Here is a 23,733-nt window from a genome sequence, read left to right as displayed (position 1 = left end):
AATGGAGGCACTCTCCAGACTTTCCAAAATATGCAAAAATGTTCTCATTTATTGTGATATACGTTACATATTCCACTTGAATGGTATCCTCAAGCGCTTTCGGCCCTAAACGGGCCTTCCTCAGGAGGCTATCTGTAGCAGCTATACATCAGGTAATGAAACCAAGCAGCAGATCATCCCAGGTATCCAGCAGTAAAATAAGCCATGCTGTTAGGTGCGCGGCGCCGCTCGGTCTGCTTCCGAGCGACGCTCACGGCCGCCGCACCTCCGTTCCTGCCCGCCCGGCGCCTAACAATGCCAGGACGCCGTGCACGCTGAGCCGCCGGGTCCCTGGCAACGCCAGGACGCCGTGCACGCTTAGCCGCCGGGTCCCTGGCAACGCTGGGATGCCGTGCGCGCGTAGCCGCCGGACCCTTAGCAACGGGGACACCACAGACGAACCGCGTTCCCCGTTGCTTCCTATCAATCAATACACCTGTTAGCTCTGGTCGTGCAGCAGGGCAGCTGCACGACATTACTAATTAAGCTTCGCTGCAGCTATTGGAGGGCTCCCTGTTATATTCTCCCTCACTACCTGGCACAGACGCCGGTGATAGCTTCCTGTATGCTGTTCCTGCCTTGTAACGTCTGTTCCTGGTCAGCTGTATCTGGTTGATCCTGCTCCCTGTGCTCCAGAGTCCTGGAGTTCTGAAGCCGGTCCTGGGAATCCTTCCTGTTCAAGTGAACCTGTTGCAGTCATCTGAGGGTTCTCGTTTGTTGGGGTTCTCTCCCGGTTTCGTGAGTAGCGGCTTCTGCCACGTGTTGCGGCCTAGGCCGCTTAGTCCTGTTGGTACTTTTTGTATTGGTGGTTTTTGCGGAGGTTTCCGCTTTTCACTGTCCTCCCCGGAACTCGGCGGTGCCGTGTGGGGGAGTGGACAGTGATATTTCTTGTTGTTCTTTTCCTTTGGCGGCGTGCCGCACATAAATTTAGTTTTAGGGTAGTTAGTAGCCCCTAGCTTCTGTTTGCTTTAGTTAGAGGTCCCCTTGTTATTATCCTGTCTCGGTTCACGCTTTGTCTCACGCTAAGACCTGGGGGCATCGGAGTTGGGCAGACCTAATCCGCCCTTCAAACGCGGCTGCCGTGGGCCCAAGAAACCATAGTCACTCAGCCGTGAACTGACCACACAGGTAAAACAACGGAGGTAGTGTGCTAGGGGATATTTCCGTTCCCTCCCTATTTCAGCGTCACGTCCTGGTGCTCTGGACTCACTTCGCAACATCTTTCTAGTTCTGAGCATCAGGAACGTAACACATGCCTGACTGGCTCTATATATACACCTAATCCCAATTGAAAATGGCGCCAAAACCGCCCACTTTATGACCTAATAATTGTGCGACTTAAAAAACACTACTATACAACCTACACCACAAATAGTGCACACCATCTACGCCGGGAAAATAACTTACTTAAAGAGCAATTCACCTTAATGCTTTAATGTTACATCTAAATAAAGAATGAAGCTGCTTAGGAGAGTGCTGGGTTTTCGGTTTGGTATATTTGAGTTCGGTGGTCACAGCCCACCGCACCCCAACCCCTGGGAATGGGGAGTGCAGTGGTTCCTCGTGTTTGTTTGTATAACAGGGTTAATTTTTAATTGGCCCATTTGTGACCATATCTCTCTCTCATGCACCCCTAAGCTCATTTACCTTTAACCTGGATCAGCTGCTATGTAGGTGTGTTGGTGACTGTCTCACTTTGAAAGCTAGTAGTCTGTTGGCAGGTGAGCTGTAAACCAGGTTTGTGTATATATATATATATATATATATATATATATATATATATATATATATAGTGTGATTCCAAAGTCGCAGTACACCCTTTTGTTTCAAAAACTGTGGAGAAGATGGGAAAACTGAATACTCCAGTAAGATATGGGGGAGGTGGGCTATTTTTTAGGGTATGTAGCGAACATGGGCGCCATCTTGAAAATGGACATCTTGAATCTAAGTCACTTTTTTCAAAAGGAAATGGGTTCATATAACATGTCAAACAACATCAGAATTTCTGAAAAGTTTATTACTGCAAACAGATTTGAAATAGGAGTTTTGGTTCAAAAGTTACAACACTTTTTTTTACAGGCTGAATTGTTCTCCAGAAAGGACAGTCATTCACTGTGTTCAACATGTTGTCCCTCTTGGTCAACACAACTTCAAAGGCTTTGGATACAATCATCATGCACTCACAGAAGGATTTCCAAAGGAATGCAGGTACACACTTCTTCAATGCATTGCTAGAAATTTATGTTTCTTATTTTCTCCACATACACAAGTTGCTTTAAATGACCCCACAGATAAAAGTCAAGAGGTGTGAGGTCAGGTGATCTGGGTGGCCATTCCACAGAACCACGTCGACTAATCCAATGACCAAAAATAAAATTTGAGTTAGAGCAAGTAATATACAATGGTGGCTTTAGTAGTAAAACCTAGTGTAACGGTTTTTAGTGGCCATGGTAATAAACAGAAAGAAAAAAAAGTTTTAAAAATGTCTGTACCTCATTCAAACTGAACATGTTTGATACTAAAATTAAGAGGATTAGAGGACTTCCTAATAATATACTAAAACATGAAAGTTTAAAAATATCAATATACCCATTAAGTATAATTTAGAACACTTATCTGACCATCTAACCACTGATGAACAACTGCTCTGTAGTGTGGTGGATCCCCATCCTGTTGAAAGTAACTGCCATCTTCATTCAGAACTGAGGGGAACACCACTTTTTGCAACATTTCGAGGTAGTGTTGTGCATTTAGGTTCTGGTCAATGAAAATGGGTCCAATTACACGGGTACCACATATCCACACCACACCATAACCTTTACTTTAGCAACAACATTGGAAGGTTCCATCCAGTGTGTATCATGGTCTCTCCAGTACCTGTGGTTGTGACGGTTAACTTCACCACTGACATAAAAGTTTGCCTCATCACTGAACAAGATGCCTTGTGCAAAAGAGGGATCATGTTGATGTTGCTGGGTCATCCTATGCTAGGTACTGGAGTATCTGGATCTTGAATGGATGCCATTGATGGGCATGAAGGATTCGTACGATCGTTGACTGGCTAATTCCACAATCTGCTGACAAACATTGTGTACTGCGTTATGGGCTTTTCACGAAGGATGCCTCATCAGTAGCACTTTTTGGATGACCACTCCGTGATGGGTGATATTCAGTTTGCCAACTGCTGGGATCCCGGTGCTCAGTATACCAGCACCGGAATCCCGACACCCAGCATACCGACACCTATTCTCCCTCTTGGGGATCCACGACCCCCCTGGAGGGAGAATAAATAGCGTGGCGTGCATAGCGGGCCACCGTGCCCTCTGCATGGCGAGCGCAGCGAGCCTGGAAGGGGATCATTTGCACTTGCCCTGCTGTTGGTATGCTGGCAGTCGGGATCCTGAAGTCGGTCTGCTGCCCACCAGGAACCCAGATGCCTGCAAACCATACTACACCCCTCCGTGACTTGTCAGCCACAGTCCCAGTTTCTCGGAATATAGACATTAGGCACCTGACAGTGTTATGTGAAATTTGAGGTCCTTCTGGGTGCTGGTTGCTAAAATCTGCAGCTATGACATGGAAACTTTGTTCTCCAGACATCAAAATGACCTCAATTCTCTCTTATTTTGTCAAAGCCATCTTCAGTTACATGCAAACAAAAAAGTGATGTATCTTTTGAACAATAACTGCTATTTCAAATCTGTTTGCAGCAATAAACTTTTCAGCAAATTATGTTGTTTGACATGTTACACAACCTCCTTTCCATTTGAAAAAAGTGGCTTATATTCAAGATGGCCAATTACAAGATGGAGCCCATTTTGGGTACATACCCTAAAGAAAGCCCACCTCACCCATACCTTACTGGAGCATTCAGTTTTCCCATTTTGTGCACTGTTTTTGAAACAAAAGGGTGTACTGCGACTTTTGAATCACTATATCTATATATATATATATATATATATATATATATATATATATATATATATATGAAAAAGGTGAAAACAGCACCTACTAATGTAGTATATAAGGATCTCAAAAAATGTGAACCTTCACCCGTTTGTAACACCCTTGAAATAAGCAAGTACCGTCTCAAGTGGACACAGGGCCGGTTCTAGCCCTTTTTGCGCCCTGGGTGGGAAATAGGGGCGTGGCTTCATAAGGTGGTGTGGTCAGTTACGCCCCCTGTACAGTAGAGTAGCGCCGCTGAAATGCTGTCCGGTGCGCGATGACGTCATTGCGCACCGCACAGTAAAGGTCCTCTCCACGAAGGTAAACTAGACGTGTATCGTCTAGTTCCCTTCGTGGAGAGGACCTTTGCTGTGCAGTGCGCGATGACGTCATCGCACACCGCACAGTAAAGGTCCTCTCCACGATGGTAAACTAGACGCGCAGCGTCTAGTTCCCTTCGTGGAGAGGACCTTTGCTGTGCAGTGCACGATGACGTCATCACGCACCGCACAGTAAAGGTCCTCTCCACGAAGGGAAACTAGACGCTACGCATCTAGTTCCCTTCACAGTGGGACACAGCGGGCAGCGGCAGCGGGACACATCGGGAAGCGGGGGGCACAGCAGTAGCGGATCTTTCCATGGTGCGGCGCCCTCCGGATGGCGCCGGTGCCCTCCGGAAGGTGGCGCCCCAGGCAAAAGTGGAATAAATAGATCTAGAGCGCAATAGGGCACTACACTCCTGATGAAGTCCAGGCCAGTGACGCCAGAAGGATGAAATGCATTGAGTTAGACTGACCAGACCTTACCTACTACAGATCAGATAAGCTGTTTTTGTATCTTTTTAATGTACGGGCATTTGATGTTTTTTAATCAAAAAAATCTTGTGTTAAACTGTATTACACTATCTTGGCTCCCCCATTTGTTCTCTCCTATATTCCTGATATCATTGAGAATTGGAAAGTTCATGAGGTTCCAATACTGACTGTGACATCCATCTAGACTGTGAACATCACCTGAATTGTGTGCGTCATGTAAAATGGATATGTCCACTTGAGATGGTAATTGCTTATTTCAAGGGTGTTACAAACGGGTTAAGGTTCACATTTGTTGAGATCCTTATATACTACACTAGTAGGCGCTGTTTTCACCTTTTTCCTAGATCTAACAAACAAGCCTTATTGAACTTCGGTCATCTGGATTATGGCTGCCACCCTTTAAAAAGGGAGTGTTGATTGACTCTATAGAGTTGGACACTACCAACCTCTCTGAATTAAGACTCTGCTCGACTACTCATATATGGTGTAGCGCTGAGTATATATACACACACACAGAGTATATACACACAATCGTGTCTCCCTACAGTATTGCTGCGTACAACAGTATCCTGTAGCAGGACCACTATGCATATGCAGAGCAGCATGCCACTTCATGTGTATCGCTACCTGGCTCCCATTGACTTCAAAAAGGCAGCCGGTACTTGCAACCTCCAGCTCCCATTGAAGTCTATGCATAGCGGAAATATATGTACAGCTTATTGCCTACTATACCAGAATCAGTGTGCCATCACAGCAACAGTGAGAGAGGATATATCTGTACAAACAGTGTATATGTATATATATATATATATATATATATATATATATATATATATATACACATACATACATACATACACACACACACATACACACACACACATATACATATATAGTGATAAGGATCACGTACACCAGGTAAAAATTACACTGCAGGTTTATTCTTTTCTCCAGCAGTTAGGTCACTCATATGATTGTAACAGCAGTTCGCAGAAGGTTACAGGTTACAGCATAATATTCCATGTTCTGACAATCAGCAATAGTATAGGCTCCAATGGCTCCTAACGTAAACCTAGACCCCCAGCCTATTGCCTGGCCACCTTGTCCAGCATAATTAGCATTATCCCTGTGCACAGACAGAATTCTTAAAGGCAGCTAACAAGTGCTACTAATCAACTTAACTGCAGTTCATCCCTGACCTCAAGGAAAACCTGGACTGGATCCATGTTAAATTGGTGTTACATCCTTTAACAGGGAAATCCTGCTGCCTCTGCCACACTTCTCCCTGCTTATCTTCAACCACCTTGGTGAAGTTAAGAATTTCAAGGTGAGCTCTTTGCCGTGCCTACCTCTGTTTGTGCCATCCAACCAGGAACACACCCCACCATCCTAAATAGTTCCCCTTCTTCACCTTCTTCCTTCTTCTCCCCTAGCTTCACAACAGGGTAGTGAGGAAGATCGGAATCCACAAACCACCTGGAAAGGGCATATGCATTTAGGTGTTTTCCAGGACAATGCTGTGCATCAAATTTAAATGGATGTAAAGCCAAAAACCAATGGTTACACAAGCATTTACTTCTTTTTTCATGTGCATCCATTGTAAGGGTGCATGGTCTGTGATTAGCTGAAATTCTCACCGCAGTAAATAATATTTTACCGATTCTACTGTCCATTTAACTGCCAAGCACTCCTCTTCCATGGGTGAGTATTTGTGTTCTCTGGGCAGCAATTTCCGGCTAAGGTAGAGGATTTCTCCTCCCCCTATACTCTGATCACGACTACTGAACTTTATCCATTGGCATCGCTTATTCACGGGGACACCTCCTGTTACTCCACAGAAGATCCACTTTATTTATAAGAGGCTGCTCCGGCCAACGCTACCACCTTGCACTTTATTTCATATTTCCAGTGGCTGCTCTCTCCCCGTTGAAACCTCTGCAACAAACGGCGGCTTCGGTCAGCGCCTTTGTATGGCGCGTACAGCCAGCAGAGGTTTCTCCTTGCAATTAAGGATGGCTACGGCCAGCGCTATCATACGGCGCCCACAGCTATCAGAGGACTCTCCGTACTAGTAACCCACTTACGGCGTCCCTGGCCACAGCTACTGCACGGCGCATTCAATCAATAGCAGCAGCTCTGACTACAAATATCGGTCATTTCATCTAAGTGGGTATCAAAGGACTTCCCCTAGGCCTCGGGAGATCACATGAAGACCCTGGTCAAACCATCTTAAAGACGCCGGTAAATATACAGCAGCCTCTGTTAGAGCAATCCAGCTCACTCCTTCTCCCTGTTTAATTAATCAGTGGGCTTTAGTGGACTTCACCGAGGACGCTCGATGTTTATAGCCCCAGGACAGATAATTATATATTATCAATAATTGACATTTATTTACTGTCGGGACTTCTATGTTTCCACCAGCTAGAGTGTGCATGTTGCCTCTACACCTGTAGCAAGATCTGCCACTAAGTTAAACTTTTTAAGCGATACAATCTTAATAAGCATGTAAGAATAAGGATACATTTTTTAAACAGTGTTACAAATCTATATCTACACTGAGCTAATATTCTATACATTGCTTTAATTATTTCAATTGTGGATACCGTTCATTAGATATATTTACGGTTTTTCAGAGTATATACACATTTACAATTCTTTTATATATTGTGTAATAGTCTTTTATTGGTGTGTTATTATTATTATTATTTTAATAAATATATTTTACATACTTTGGTTGTCAGCTCTCCACAATTATGGTATACTAACAACACTGAACTCGCAGCCAATCTTTTTTCTTTCTTTAGAGGATGGGTTTCTCCTCCCCATCTACCTCTTTGGAAAGGACTGTACCTAACCTAATCCCAGAGGCATCCTTCTGCAATATAACTTGCTTTTTGAAATCTAGAACCTGTAAAACAGACTCTGCACACAAGGCATGCCTTAAATCCTGCCATGCAGCCTCTGCCTTTCTAGACCATATTATTATATCTGGGGACTGTTTCTTCAGACACTCAGTTAGTGGTGCCACCCTAGTGGCAAAATTACAAATAAAGCTGCAATAACAGCATACTAGACCAAGAAATGCCCTGACTTGTGACTCACATTTTGGTTTAAGCCATGTGAGCACTGCTTCTGCTTTATTAGATTGATGCTTAACTTGCCCTCTGCCTATGATATTTCCCAAACACTTTGCCTCCACCAATCTGATGGCACACTTCTCTGGGTTAGCTTTGAAACCCTGTACCCATAGAGACTGTAACACTGCCTCCACCTTCAGAAGGTGTTACTCCCAGTCGAGCTAAAAATGACAATAGCATCTAAATATGCCTTGGCATATTCTCTATGAGTCCAGAGCAACTTGTTTTTAGCTCTTTGGAATGTTGCAGGAGCTTCATGTAAACCAAAAGGCAGCACTTTATATTGAAAGAGACCCTCCGGGGTGGAAAAGGCTGCCTTGGCCTTGGCAGCTTCAGTCAAAGGAATTTGCCAGAACCAATCAAGAGTAGTGAGATACAGTACTGACTTTTTGCTAAATCTTCTTTTAATTCTTCAACTCGGGGCAAAGTGTAGGCGTCAAACAGAAATTTTTTATTTAATTTGTTGATATCATTACAACCTCTTAGGGCTCCTGAAGGCATAGTCACTAAGACAGAGGTTCTCAAACTCGGTCCTCGGGAGCCCACACAGTGCATGTTTTGCAGGTTACCCAGCAGGTGCACAGGTGTATTAATTACTCACTGACACATTTTAAAAGGTCCACAGGTGGAGCTAATTATTTCACTTGCGATTCTGTGAGGAGACCTGCAAAACATGCACTGTGTGGGCCCCCGAGGACCGAGTTTGAGAACCTCTGCACTAAGACAATGAAATTATTCCATTTACTGTTTGACTTCTCTATGACCCCTAGATGCAGCATCTCCTCCACTTCCCGTTTTACTGCTGCCTGTTTAGCCTCAGGTATGTGATATGGCCTTTGTTTTATTACCACCCTGGGTGGAGTAATAATATCATGCTGTATGATTTGGGTTTTGCCCAAACACATACTGTACTACTAAGGACTCTGCTACTAAGTCTACCACTTCTTGTTTCTGGCTGAGATTAAAGGAGACTTCCATATGAACATGACAATCTGAGGGTTTTATGGCCACTAAAGAGGGTTGACTGGTATTTTTTCCCAGGGTTTTCATAAATTCACATGATATATGTAGACTTCCTCCTTTCTATCCTCTTGCTGAACCTTATAGTTAACAGGTCCCACTACCTCTATTATCTCATAAGAGTCTTGCCACTAGGCATACATTTTACATTCAGTGGTGGGTACGAGAAGTACTACCTTATCTTCCAGTTTAAAAGACTGGTTAACTACAGTAACATCATAACTATGTTTTTGACGCTGTTTAGCCCTGTTCATGTGCTAATTCGTAAGTGGCTCAATTTGCCTTAAATGGTCAAACAGTTGGGCTAAAATCTGAAATTTGTTAGGCTCTTGGGTGATGGTTGCTCCCACCCTTCTTTTACCAGATCTAAAATTACCTTGGGTTTTCTACCATAGAGAAGTTTGAAGGGGATAAGAGGCTTGGGGTAACTTTCAAACTGCAAACATCAGAAAGGTTAGGAGTAGGTCCCAATCATGCTTCTCCTGAGACACTGCCCTTTTTTTTCCATTTGCTTAAGGGTTTGGTTCATATTACGTAGTGGTATGGCCTCCGGGTATCTGGTTGCATAGTCAACCACTACTAATATATATTGATACCCACAAGCAGTTTTTCTCCACTGGCCCTATCAAATCCATACTAATGTGCTCAAAATGCATGGAGATGATATGCAGAGGAATCAATAGAGCCCTAAATTCTGGCCAGGATGCCGTCTTATAACACACTTGGCATTCTTGCCAATATTTCTTTACTGCTGCATAAATGCCTGGCCAAAAGAACCTTAACTGTATATACTGGAGAGTTTTCTCCACCCCACAGATGAGTGTGAGCCACCCTTATTACCATCTGCTCGTGTTTTACAGGGAACCAACAACTGGTTTAACCTTTTACCCTGCAAATAAGTAACACAGTACAATAAATAATTTTTCAATACAAAGTATGGCACCGCTTCTGGTGGTAAAGCAGTAATTACCTTACCATTCACCTCTACAACACTATGGAAGGCATTTATCAAATTTCCATTATTCTGTTGGTCCCGCCCAAAGTCTTGTAAAGACACTTTCTCCAATGGGAGACCACTGTGCTTCAGTATCATTGTCCCCTTGCTGCTCACTGGCTAGGAGGATTTTACAGTCATAGAACTTGGGCAACCTGTAAATCTTGGTTCTTGGGATCCTTCAGCCTCTGTCTGCCTGGCAATACCATGACAGCTAATCACCTCCGGCAGTAACAGAAAGTCAAGGCCTAAAATTAGCTGATTGGGAAGTACAGATTGTGTAATAGTTAGCATTACTGCCTCACAGCACTGAGGTCATGGGTTTGATTCCCACAATGGCCTTAATTGTGTGGAGTTTGTACATTCTCCCCATACTTGTGTGGGTTTCCTCCGGGTGCTCCGGTTTCCTCACACAAAGCAAAATATACTGGTAGGTTAATTGGCTCTTAACAGAATCAACCCTAACATGAATGTGTGTGCGAGTACATGTGGTAGGGAATATAGATTGTAAGCTCTATTGGGCCAGGGACTGATGTGAATGGCCAAATAGTCTCTATAAAGTGCTGCAGAATATGTGTGCGCTATATAAATAACTGGTAATAAATTAATAATTAAATAAGGAGGTCTGGAAGCTACCATTTTTACTGGCCTCCCTGGCTTACCGCAGCTACCATTTTTACTGGTCACCACTGGCAGGTGCATTAATGGGCATTCCTCTATATTGAGGGAGGGATCCTGGCAATGAGAGGTATGACCCTGTGGAGACCTTTCAGCACTGCTTACAAAGACAAGGCTGCAGGTACAAAATTCAAACATTACCAATTGTTTAATAATAATCATTGCAATAAAATCTAACATTTTGAATGAGGTTCTTCGCATCGTTATGGCCATAAATAACAGCTTGCCCACCAGTGTACATGTGACCTCATTAATTGGGCAAGTCCCTAACATATTGGAGGGTACAAGTCCAGGGTGCGGGATACCTCAAACCCAAGCAGCCGAGTGACTCCAGGCAGAGCCGGATTAAGGGGGGGGCCCGGGGGATACGTACCCCGGGCCCCCCTTTCCAAAAGGGCCCCCTGCTACACCGCAGATCGGATTTCTCTTCCGATCCGATCTGCGGTGCTGTGCTCCGCTCCCCGCTCCCTTAGAACAGATTGACATGCGGACGAGCGTCCGCATGTCAATCTGCGGTCTCCTCTCCCTCCCTGCTGTGTTGGAGGGACACGGACCGCATCGCGCGTCTCTCCTGTGTCCCTCCCTGGCTCTCCCCCGGCCGGTCTAAGGAAGTGCCATTCGTGAGCTCTGATTGGCTCACGAACCGGCACTTCCTGTATTAGACCAGCGGGGGAGAGCCAGGGAGGGACACAGGAGAGACGCGCGATGCGGTCCGTGTACCTCCAACACATGGGGGGGGAGCAGGCACTTGGGGCATATACTTGGCACTGTGGGGGGCAGATCTGGCACTGGGGGCATATACCTGGCACTGTGGGGGGCAGATCTGGCACTGGGGGCATATACCTGGCACTGTGGGGGGCAGATCTGGCACTGGGGGTATATACCTGGCACTGTGTGGGGGGGGGAGATCTGGCACTGGGGGCATATACCTGGCACTGTGGGGGGCAGATCTGGCACTGGGGGGCATATACCTGGCACTGTGGGGGGAAGATCTGGCACTGGGGGCATATACCTGGCACTGTGGGGGGCAGATCTGGCACTTGGGGCATATACCTGGCACTGTGGGGGGCAGATCTGGCACTGGGGGCATATACCTGGCACTGTGGGGGGCAGATCTGGCACTGGGGGCATATACCTGGCACTGTGGGGGGCAGATCTGGCACTGGGGGCATATACCTGGCACTGTGGGGGGGGGAAGATCTGGCACTGGGGGCATATACCTGGCACTGTGGGGGGCAGATCTGGCACTGGGGGGCATATACCTGGCACTGTGGGGGGGAAGATCTGGCACTGGGGGCATATACCTGGCACTGTGGGGGGCAGATCTGGCACTGGGGGCATATACCTGGCACTGTGGGGGGCAGATCTGGCACTGGGGGCATATACCTGGCACTGTGGGGGGCAGATCTGGCACTGGGGGCATATACCCGGCACTGTGGGGGGCAGATCTGGCACTGGGGGCATATACCTGGCACTGTGGGGGGCAGATCTGGCACTGGGGGCATATACCTGGCACTGTGGGGGGGGAGATCTGGCACTGGAGGCATATACCTGGCACTGTGGGGGAATATCTGGCACTGGGGGCATATACCTGGTACTGTGGGGGAATATTTGGCACTGGGGGGAGCAGGCACTGAGGGGGCATATGTGGCACTGGGGGGGGGTATATGTGGCACTGGGGGCATGTACCTGGCACTGTGGGGGAATATCTGGCACTAGGGGCATATACCTGGCACTGTAGGGGAATTTCTGGCACTGGGGGCATATGTGGCACTGGGAGCATGGCCCTAGCAACAAGCACTACCCCCTAGCAACGAGCATGACACCCAGTGCATGAAACCCCTGGCAACGAGCATGACACCCTGAGCATGAAAACCTCTGGCACCGTGCATGGAACCAAGAGCATGAAACCCCTGGCAACGAGCAGGTAATTTAAAAGTAATTAGAAGCCTTACTGTAGAACTTAATGTGTAATGGGCATTACGGTGTGTGGCATAATGTATCACGGACATTGCGGTGTGTGTCATAATGTATCAGGCATTACGGTGTGTTGTATACTATATCACGGGCATTGTGGTATGTGGTATAATGTCTCAGGATCATTGTGGTGTGTGTCATACTGTGTCACAGACGTATGTGCTATAATGTATCAGGGGCATTGCAGTGTGTAGCATAATGTATAACGGGCATTGCGATTCCTGTCATAATGTGTCACAGGCATTACGGTGTGTGGCATAATGTGTCTGGGGCATTACAGTGTGTGCATATTGTGTCATGTGCATTATTGTGTGTGGAATAATGTCTAAGGGCCATTGCAGTATGTGGAATAATGTATACTGGGCATTACTATAAGGAGGAAAAATGACAAATAATGTAAGGGGCATGAATCAGGATTATTTTTCTTTCCTGTGATGGCCAACGTATGGGCGTGCAGGTTGCAAAACTGGGGTATAAGGTAGTCTTTTCCTGCAATGCCACGCCCTCCACGCAAAGCCACGCCCATTTCGACAGCCACACACCCTTTTTGCCGGCGCGCGCCTGCGGCGTGCACATTTTTCTACCTTTGCTAGTGCCAATTACGGGGGGTATGGGGAGGGGGGGGGGGCGCCGAAGGATTTTTTGGCTTGGGGGAGAAAAATTTCTAGGTACGCCACTGGGCTCAGCTGTCCAATAATGTATCAATGAAACAGCCTGCGTGCCCAGCCAATGACTGAGCGGCAGGCTGCTTCATTCATACTTTATTGGACGGCTGAGCCGTCGCTCAGCTCAGCTGTCCTGTCTGTGCGCCCGCTGCTGCAGTGAGGACGGGATCCGGGGAGCACAGCACTGCAGATCGGATCGGAAGAGAGATCCGATCTGCGGTGTGGCAGGGGGTGTGCTGCTTGGGGAGGCAATATATATATATATATATATATATATATATATATATATATATATATATATATATATATATGTGTGTGTGTGTGTATATATATATATGTATATGTGTATATATATATATATATATATATATATATATATATTTCTGCCTTCTCTATTAGGGGCCCCACTCTCTTAAGTGCCCCGGGCCCCCCATGGTCTTAATCCGGCTCTGACTCCAGGGCAACCCTCTATTAAAAAAAATATAGTGGAAAAAAAGTGAAGTTAGTTATGTTAGTGAAAGAAGCTGCTAAAAATCAGCAGTGGTTAAGTAGTGAAAGGTAACATGATAAGAAATAAAGTAGTGAGAGGTAAAGTAGTGAGAAGTGAAGTGGGAAATGAGTTATATCGAAACAACACACACAATAGGGATGAAAGGAAATGCAAAACTAAATGTTAACCTGTGTTGCTCCTGAGGCTGACCTCTATGTCCCCATGTATCCCCAGAGATGATGGTCAAGGCATTGCCATTATCAACTAAGACCCAGACCTCTTGGCTTTCAATTTGTACCAACAGAGGAAACAGAGCAGTTTCCACTGGGGAAATGCTTTCAGCAGCCATGATGACCACAGGCCAAGTGGTTTTCCCTGTGTCATAATCCATTGGCTCATCCTGTTTTGGACAGTCTCTGCGTACATGACTGGACTCACTGTAATCAAAACAGAGCTGGAGGTGTGTTCTTTTGTTTGACCACAGGGACCTGGGTTCTGAGCTTAGGTAATGGCTGCAACCCTTGATTGGCTCTATTCAGTTTCCCAAGGGTCAGGTACCTCTCAATTACCACCGCCAGCTCCTCAATTGTTTGGTGATCAGCATGTAGGGCCCATTGTTGTACAACCTTGTCTAATACCCTTAAATCATGGTCAGAAGCAACAATTACCACTGCACGCTTTGCCAATTGAAACCAAGGAGACTTCGATGGGATCAGCCACCAATTATGATATTCCTGGGCTTTATTGGGGTCCAACACCACAAACCTGCTGAGTTCAATCGGGGATAGGAGCTGGCCTCAGACACTGTCAAATCAACATATGCATTCGGTGTAAGACAGGGAGCTAATCTGGCATTCCACTCCTCCTCTGGCCACAGCAGTGCATTCAAAGGTGCACAATAATGCCTCAATATCATCAGATGGGGCAAGCTTTTGTAACACCTACTGCTCCTGCCCAGCTTTTCTCATTTCCTTTAATTCATCATGCAGCAACTGAATCTAAGTTTTCTGCCCAGCAGCCAGCTTCTTCTGTCCTGCAACCAGATTAGCAAACACTTTCATTACCTCCTCTATATTGCACTACTTTTCAACTTTGTGGACAAATTTAGCAGGCTTAATTAACGCTCTGGTATGTCAGTTTCACAAAACAGATTATTAATGTACAGTATACTACTTTTGTGTGCACTTTTCTGTCTCACTGGCCATACACACTGTAAGGCATTACACTTACCAACAGTCCTGGCCTCCAATCCACATATTGAAGTAAATAATTCTGTCAAGGTGTGAAATAGTTGCCATTTTAGAGCTGCCTTACCCACTTACACAATCAGCTGCTGTCAGAGCACTCAAACTCAATTTAATCCTGGGTCCATTGCTGTGTCCATCTATGTGGGCCCCGTTTGGGCAGCAAATGTGACAAGGATCACATACACCAAGTAAAATTCAAACAGCAGGTTTATTTTTTCTCCAGCAGTTAGGTCACTCATATGGTTGTAACAGCAGTTCACGCCAGGTTACATGTTAAAACTTAACATTCCATGTTCTGACATTCAGCAATGGTATAGACTCTAATGGCTCCTAAAATAAACCTAGCCACCAACCTATCACCTGGCCAGCTCGTCCAGTATCAGGAGCATTATCCCTGTGTACAGACAGAAATCTTAAAGGCAGCCAGCTAACAGGTGCCACTAATAAACTTGTCTGCAGTTCATTCCTGACCTTAACGAAAACCTGGACTGGATCCATGTTCATCGGATTTAAAATACTTACACAGGGAAATCCTGCTGCCCATGCCACTATATATATATATATATATATATATGTCACGATTGTATTGGCTCTCACCTTACTTCAATTGAATTGCTCTGGTGCCCTCTGGAATGTCCATCCAACAGCAATGTCCCATCAGCGGCACTCAGAGACTGGATAGATGTGGTTTACTGAATCATGCTTGTGTTTTAATAAATCACATCAACCTGCATTCCAACGTGTCAGGGCACTAAATGCCCCTTTATCAAGGTGAGCAAGACAGACAGTGTATATATCATACTTGCCTACCTGACCCTCTCCATGAGGGAGAAAATGCTCTGTTCCTGGACTTTCCTGGTAATGTATGATTGCCATCACCTGTGGTGAGCTAGTTAATTGATAAGAAAGGTGTTTCACCACAGGTGATGGCAATCATACATTACCAGGAGAGTCCAGGAACAGAGCATTTTCTCCCTCATGGAGAGGGTCAGGTAGGCAAGTATGGTATATATATATATATATATATATATATATATATATATATATATATATATATATATATTATTTATAAATATTTGTGATCTAAAAATAATTCCATTATTTTGTTCACAGCTTTTTTATGTACTATAATAATTATGTACCATTTTAAGTTTTTAAGAATAACTATTAAAACTCTTTTAGAATAACTCTTTAAAAGTTTTTGCAGATGCATTTGAGAGCAGCTTGATTATTTTATGTCACAGGAATTTAGTTAGTTGTCCACTGGAACATACAGTAACTTTAAGACTATTTTGACATTTCCTTCTATACCCCTCAATTTACTAAACAGCAGTATAGACAACCCAAAGTTCATTGGATTGAGCAGAGAATAGGATGTCATTGTAGTGATTGGTGGAACAGGGAGGTGGACATTAGTTATCAGGGCATGAAAAGCATTCTTACCATATTGAGGAGATGCTTCAAAATGGCACAAAAGTCAATTTTGCAGATTGGTCTTGTGTCTAGCATACACAACTGTGAGCGTCTTTGGTTGATTCAGAGCTGTACTCATCTCAGTGAGATATCCAGAGATATCTGCCTGGTTTTAGATGGATCTCTTGCACGAGTAATTAGGTTGGTGTAAATATGTGCTGATAATGATGATCACTTCTTTCACAAGCAGAAGTATAAGGGAAGTGTGGCAAATGCTGAATACCATAAATATCTACTGTACATTAATTTCCAAGCATGCAATGCACACACTGGGCCTTTTTAAAAGATGGACACAATAAGGCCCAGCACTACCCACTCAGCAAAGGGATGCAGAGCAGGTAGGTGCCAGGCTAGAGAGGCACTCTCCTTTCTCTGCATCCCTGTGCTGAGCTGATATCCCTGCTGCTGCTGGGCTTTTCACATTCTATGATAGGCAGCGGCATCTGCAGCCATAAAGCCTCCTCCCCCCCTCCCCTGTGTGCAATCAGTCAGTGTAAGTGACTATTCTGGAATGTGGGACCTGTAAAGGAGGTGGAGCTACATGGGAATAGTAGGTGGGGTTACACGGGACCAGGCTGCAGCCTGCTACAAAGGTGGATGATCTGCTACAGCTCCAGCAGCCAGACTTCTTTAGGTAAGATGGAGACAGAGTGAGTGAGTGAGTGAGTGTGTGTGTGTGTGTGTGTGTGTGTGTGTGTGTGTGTGTGTGTGTGTGTGTGTGTGTGTACAGTATGTGTGACTGTGTGGACTTAATGTGCATAAATGTCACTTCTACAGGGGGGTGTCATGCATAAGCATCACTGCTATGGAGGCATCATGCAGATAAGCTTCACTGCTACAGGGGGCATAATGTGCATAAATGGGGGTGTCATGAATACGCATCACTTCTACAGGCTGCATCATGTAAATAAGCATCACTGCTACAGGGAGCATAATGTGCATAAACACCACTACTACAGGGGGTGTCATGCATAAGCGTCACTACTACAGGGGGCGTCATGTGCATAAATGTCACTACTACAAGGGGTGTTGTGCAGAAGCATCACTGCTACAGGGGGTGTCAATCATAAGCATCACTGCTACATGGGGTGTCAATCATAAGTGTCACTGCTACAGGGGGTGTCATGTGCATAAGCATCACTGCTACAGGGGGCGTCATGTGTATATGAATCACTGCTTCAGGGGGCATCATGTGTATAAGTGTAACTGCTACAGGAGGAATTATGTGTATAAGCATCACTGCTACAGGGGGCATTATGTGTATAAGCGTCACTACTACAGGGTGTGTTATGTGTAAAGGCGGTGCTGCTACTGGGGAGGTTATATGTATAAGCGGTGCCTCTACTGGGAGCATTATGTATAAGCTGAGCTACTAATGGAGGCATTATTTATAAGTAGAGCCACTACTAGGGGCATTATGTGTATAAGCGGCGCCACTATAAGGAATATTATGTATCAGCAGTGACACTACTGAGGGTATTATGTGTATAAGCTGCGCCACTACTACTACTAGTAGTGGCATTACTGCTGGGGTCATAATGTGTATAAATGGCATTACTATGTGCAGTGTAATGGGAATAAGATTGTGCTACTGTGTGGCGTAATTTGAATTGGGCATACTATTGTGTGCCACGCCTTTTCCTTGTGAGACTACACCCCTTTTTTGGTGCTCTTAAAAGGCTTGCGCTGTCCCGTTGTATGGGAGGGCGCATATTTATAGTTTGCAGGGGGGCGCCACACACCCTAGCATCGGCCCTGGACACAATGTTGATGTAGGCAGTTGAGTGACATTTTTGCCACTGTGCATGGGTATAAGTCACACTGGGCATGTGCTATGATGGTCTTGCAACCGAGGTTGCAGTGAGAACTTATTCACAAAGTGACAGGGAGCAATTGTTGGAAGTAACAGGGGAGTGGCTCCTGCAACATAGTCATGTCACAACTGCATGTCACAGCCTGAAACTGCATCCCATATGCAGTTACAATGGCTCTGACAGAGTCCATGCTATGGGACTATTGAGTAACTCAGAAGATCAATGTTTGACCAATGTGCATCTGATAGTTGTGCCTTTGTAGGTGAACAGTGGTTCAAAGACGGTGCCCATGAGCATCTCAAAACAAATACTGATGGCTACAACATTTGCAGATTTTCACACGGCTGTTACATACACATTTACAGCTGCAGTGACTAAAGTGTACATCTCTGAATAAGGCCCATAGGTGTTTCTATAGTGGGTGTAGTGTATGCGGTGTACATGGGCCCTTGGGTCCAAAGGGGGCCCACACCGCACACCCTGCACCCATATATTATACTTACCCCTCCGGAATACAACAGCGGCGGCCCTGCAGTCTGGACACAATTTGCGGCTGCCAGTGATTTGCGCATGTGCACTGGATATGACCCTGGGAACAGGGCGTGGATGCCATGTTCCCGGAGTCCTGCGCATGCGTAGTTGGCTCTGGCATTATGCCAGAGTCTACTTCCTGCTGGAGAGGAGGGGGCCTGCAACGGAGGCTGCACGCGGGTCTCTTCTTCTCTTAAAATGCCCTGATAAGGCCCACCTCTGTGGCCAAACTGCATGCAACACTGAGTCTGCTCCTGATTCCTTAGAAGATCAGCCTACTGTATATCATTTATAAATTGTGTTTTCTTTTTATAACAGTGCATACCAGTAACTAGTAAGCAGATCAGTTCACCCCAGTAGAACAACTAAGTTTCATGTATAATGTAATCCACGTTACAATAAGTTTATATGCTCCAGAATAACTGTTAGCTTTGCTTTTCAACTACTATTTTACTTATATTGCCAACAGATATTCTACCTAATACAGTTTTTAAAGTGTGGCATTGAAAAATATACATCCCCAGGTCCAAGGGTTGAAAATAGTTAATACGCTCTCTATTTTCTAAAAACAAAATCAATCAAATTCAATATTTTGCAGTTACCATTCTTTTTATATTCCTTGGCTTGTAGCATCACCTTTCCCCACACCATACATATGCCTGCCCATATGCTATGCATCATATATTTTCAATTAGCAAGAATGAGAACTGCAGAAGCAGATTGTAAAACTAGAAACATATAAAGATATAAAAATGTTACAAAGTCTTCTTATAGACTGTACCGTTTCGCTATATCTCATAGTTGTTCTCTGCTAACCATTAATGCTTGTTTCATCTCATGCTACACATAGCATAATAATCATAATAAAATAATTATAGTCTATTTTAAACTGTAGTTTTTAAATGTTTTGAAGAACACAGAAGCAGAAGCAGTGCGTTGCACTGGGGCCCGCCACTGTCCAGGGGCCCAAAGCATGTAATGAGTCAAACTGACTCATTACATGCCGCTGTGTGCTGCGGGCAACCGCTGCCCGCAGCACACAGCCGCCCGGACAGAGAGGAGAGGAGCAGCGGTACGGGGGAGAAGGAGGCGGAGGGAGGTGGAGGAGGGAGCCGCAGCAGCACTTTACTACTGGTTGAGGCGCTGCTGCTGCTGTCCCTCTGCTTCACTATAGGCTGTCTTCCGAGAACAGCCTATAGTGAAGCAGGGGGCAGCAGCGCCTCCACCAATAACACAGCGCGGCTCCTTCCTTCCTTCCTTCCTTCCTTCCTTCCGGCAATATTACTGGACTGGATTTATATGGAAGTATCACTAGACTTATACGGCAGTACCACTGCACTTATACGGCAGAACCACTGGACTTATACGGCAGTACCACTAGACTTATACGGCCGTATCACTGCACTTATACGGCAGTACCACTGGACTTATACGGCCGTATCACTGCACTTATACGGCAGTACCACTGGACTTATACGGCCGTATCACTGCACTTATACGGCAGTACCACTGGACTTATACGGCCGTATCACTGCACTTATACGGCCGTACCACTGGACATATACGGCAGTATCACTGCACTTATACGGCAGAACCACAGGACTTATACGGCAGTACCACTGGACTTATACGGCAGTACCACTGGACTTATACGGCAGTACCACAGAACTAATATGGCAGTACCAATGTACTGGATTTATATGGCAGTACCACTAGATTTGTATGGCAATATCACTGGACTTATACGGCAGTACCACTGGACTTATACGGTAGTATTACTGTACTTATATGGCAGTACCACTGGACATATACGGTATTATCACTGGACTTATATGACAGTACCAATGGACTTATATGGCAGTATCACAGAACTAATATGGCAGTACCAATGGACTGGATTTATACAGCGGTATCACTGGACTTATACAGAAGAACTACTGGACATATATGGCAGTATCACTGGACTTATACGCCAGCACCACTGGACTGAATATATACGGCAGTATCACTGGACTTATACAGCAGTACCACTCAACATATACGGCAGTATCACTGGACTTATACGGCATTATCACTGGACTGGATTTTTACTGCAGTACTACTGGATTTATTCTGCAGTTCCACTTGACTGGCTTTATACGGCATTACTTGTGGACCTATATGGCAGTACCACTGGACTTATACAGCAGTACCTCTGCACTGGATTTATACGGTAGTACCACTGGATTTATAAGGAAGTACCACTGAACTGGATTTATACGCCAGTACCACTGGACATATACGGCAGTATTACTGGACTTATATGTGAGTACCATTGTACTTATACGACAGTACCACTGGACTGGATTTATATAGCTGTAACACTGGAATTATACGACAGTACCACTGGACTTATATGGCAGTAACATTGGACTGGATTTATATGGCAGTATCAATGGACTTATACGGCAGTATCACTGGACTTATACAGCAGTATCACTGGACTGGATCTATATGGCAGTACCACTGGACTTATTTGGCAGTAACACTGGACTGGATTTATATGGCAGTACCACTGGACTTATACAGCAGTATCACTGGACTGGATCTATATGGCAGTACCACTGGACTTATTTGGCAGTAACACTGGACTGGATTTATATGGCAGTACCACTGGACTTATACAGCAGTACCACTGGAATTATACGGCAGTACAACTGAACTGGATTTATACGGCAGTATCACTGGACTTAAATGGCATTATCACTGGACAGGATTTATACGGCAGTACCACTTAATTTATATGGCAGTACCACTGGACTTATGCGGCAGTATCACTGGACTGGACTTATACGGCAGTATCACTGGTCTAATCCAGCAGTACCTCTGGACATATATGGCAATATCACTGGACTTATACGGCAGTACCACTGGATTGGATTTATACGGCAGTATCACTGCACTTATACGGCAGTTCTATTGGACATATACAGTAGTATTACCAGACTTATACAGTATGGCAGTGTCACTGAACTGGATTTATACGGCAGTACCACTAGATTTGCATGGCAGTTTCACTGGACTTATACGGCAGTACCACTGGACTTATATGGTAGTATTACTGTACTTATATGGCAGTACCACTGGACATATACGGTAGTATCACTGGACTTATATTACAGGGTACCAATGGACTTATATGGCAGTATCACAGAACTAATACGGCAGTACCAATGGACTGGATTTATACAGCAGTATCACTGGACTTATACAGAAGAACTACTGGACATATATGGCAGTATCACTGGACTTATACGCCAGTACCACTGGACTGAATGTATATGGCAGTATCACTGGACTTATACAGCAGTACCACTCAACATATATGGCAGTATCACTGGATTTATATGGCATTATCACTGGACTGGATTTTTACTGCAGTACTACTGGATTTATACTGCAGTACCACTGGACTTATATGGCATTACCAGTGGACTTATATGGCAGTACCACTGGACTTATACGGCAGTACCACTGCACTGGATTTATACGGCAGTACCACTTGATTTATATGGAAGTACCACTGGACTGGATTTATACGGCAGTATTACTGGACATATACGGCAGTATCACTGGACTTCTATGTCAGTACCATTGTACTTATACAACAGTACCACTGGACTGGATTTATATGGGTGTATCATTGGAATTATATGGCAGTACCAGTGGATTTATATGGCAGTACCACTGGACTTATATGGCACTAACACTGGACTGGATTTATACGGCAGTATCAATGGACTTATACTGCAGTATCTCTGCACTTATACAGCAGTATCACTGGACTGGATCTATATGGCAGTACCACTGGACTTATTTGACAGTACCACTGGACTGGATTTATATGGTAGTACCACTGGACTTATACAGCAGTACCACTGGAATTATACGGCATTACCACTGAACTGGATTTATACCGCAGTACCACTGGACATATACGGCAGTATCACTGGACTTATATGGCAGTACCACTGGACTGGATTTATATGGCAGTATCACTGGACCTATATGGCAGTACCACTGGAGTTATACCACAGCACAGGTACACTACCACTGGACTGATGCAAGACAACACAGCACCACTGCAATGGACTGGACTTATACAGCACTAGTGGACATATGCCAGCAGAGGACACCACCACTGTGACTGGACTGATGCAGCACAAGATACCACCACTGGACGGATGCATCACAACACAGCACCACTGGATTGTACTTATACAGCCGCACTGGTCTTATGTCAGCAGAGGACACCACCACTGTGACTGGACTGATGCAGCACAAGACACCACCACTGAACTTATACAGCAGCACAAGACACCACCACTGGACTGATGCAGCACAACACAGCACCACTGGACTGGACACATACAGCAGCACTGGACATATGGCAGCAGAGGACACCATCACTGTGACTGGGCTGATGCAGCATAAGACACCACCACTGGACTAATGCAGCACAAGACAGCAATGGAATGACACACATAAGACAGAGCAGGTCGCCACACCACTTTCCCGCACAGACAGACACTGAGAAGAGTAACACGTCCTCTCGCTACACTCTCCAGGACTGCAGTGAAAATGGCGGCGACACGCGGCTCCTTATTTGGAATACAAAACCCTCAAGCGGGATGATGATGTTTTGCTTCGTTCTGGTTTCTGAGTCTGGTGGGAAGTCCCGAGCTGGACTCGGATCCAGGCTTGGGACGTAATGTTCGGTAGGGTTTGGTTCTCAGAGAACCGAACCCGCTCATCTCTCAAATTAATCAGAAAGTATATTTTAAATATTTGTTTACCGTTAAATATCTGTGTTTTGCCAACTGATGTTTTTAGAGGTTTTTTTTATAACATTCTTAATGCCTAGCA

General features: G+C 45.1%; 1 long non-coding RNA gene across 2 annotated transcripts in view; it reads right to left on the bottom strand.

Moving 5' to 3' along the window:
- Positions 1-15,409, bottom strand: part of LOC135058015 (uncharacterized) — a 178,352-nt gene extending 162,943 nt beyond the window's left edge. The window contains exon 1 of one of the 2 annotated variants that reach the window (XR_010244532.1): positions 15,364-15,409. This is a non-coding gene — a long non-coding RNA (uncharacterized LOC135058015). Of the gene's footprint in view, positions 1-14,993 lie in introns of both variants that reach the window. The other variant, XR_010244531.1, reaches the window with a different exon arrangement.
- Between the last annotated feature and the right edge of the window lie 8,324 nt (positions 15,410-23,733).

This window comes from Pseudophryne corroboree, chromosome 3 (genome assembly GCF_028390025.1).
Source record: "Pseudophryne corroboree isolate aPseCor3 chromosome 3, aPseCor3.hap2, whole genome shotgun sequence".
Classification (NCBI taxonomy): domain Eukaryota; kingdom Metazoa; phylum Chordata; class Amphibia; order Anura; family Myobatrachidae; genus Pseudophryne; species Pseudophryne corroboree.
Note: the sequence above shows the minus strand (reverse complement) of the source record. Positions and strands in the feature narration are given on the sequence as shown.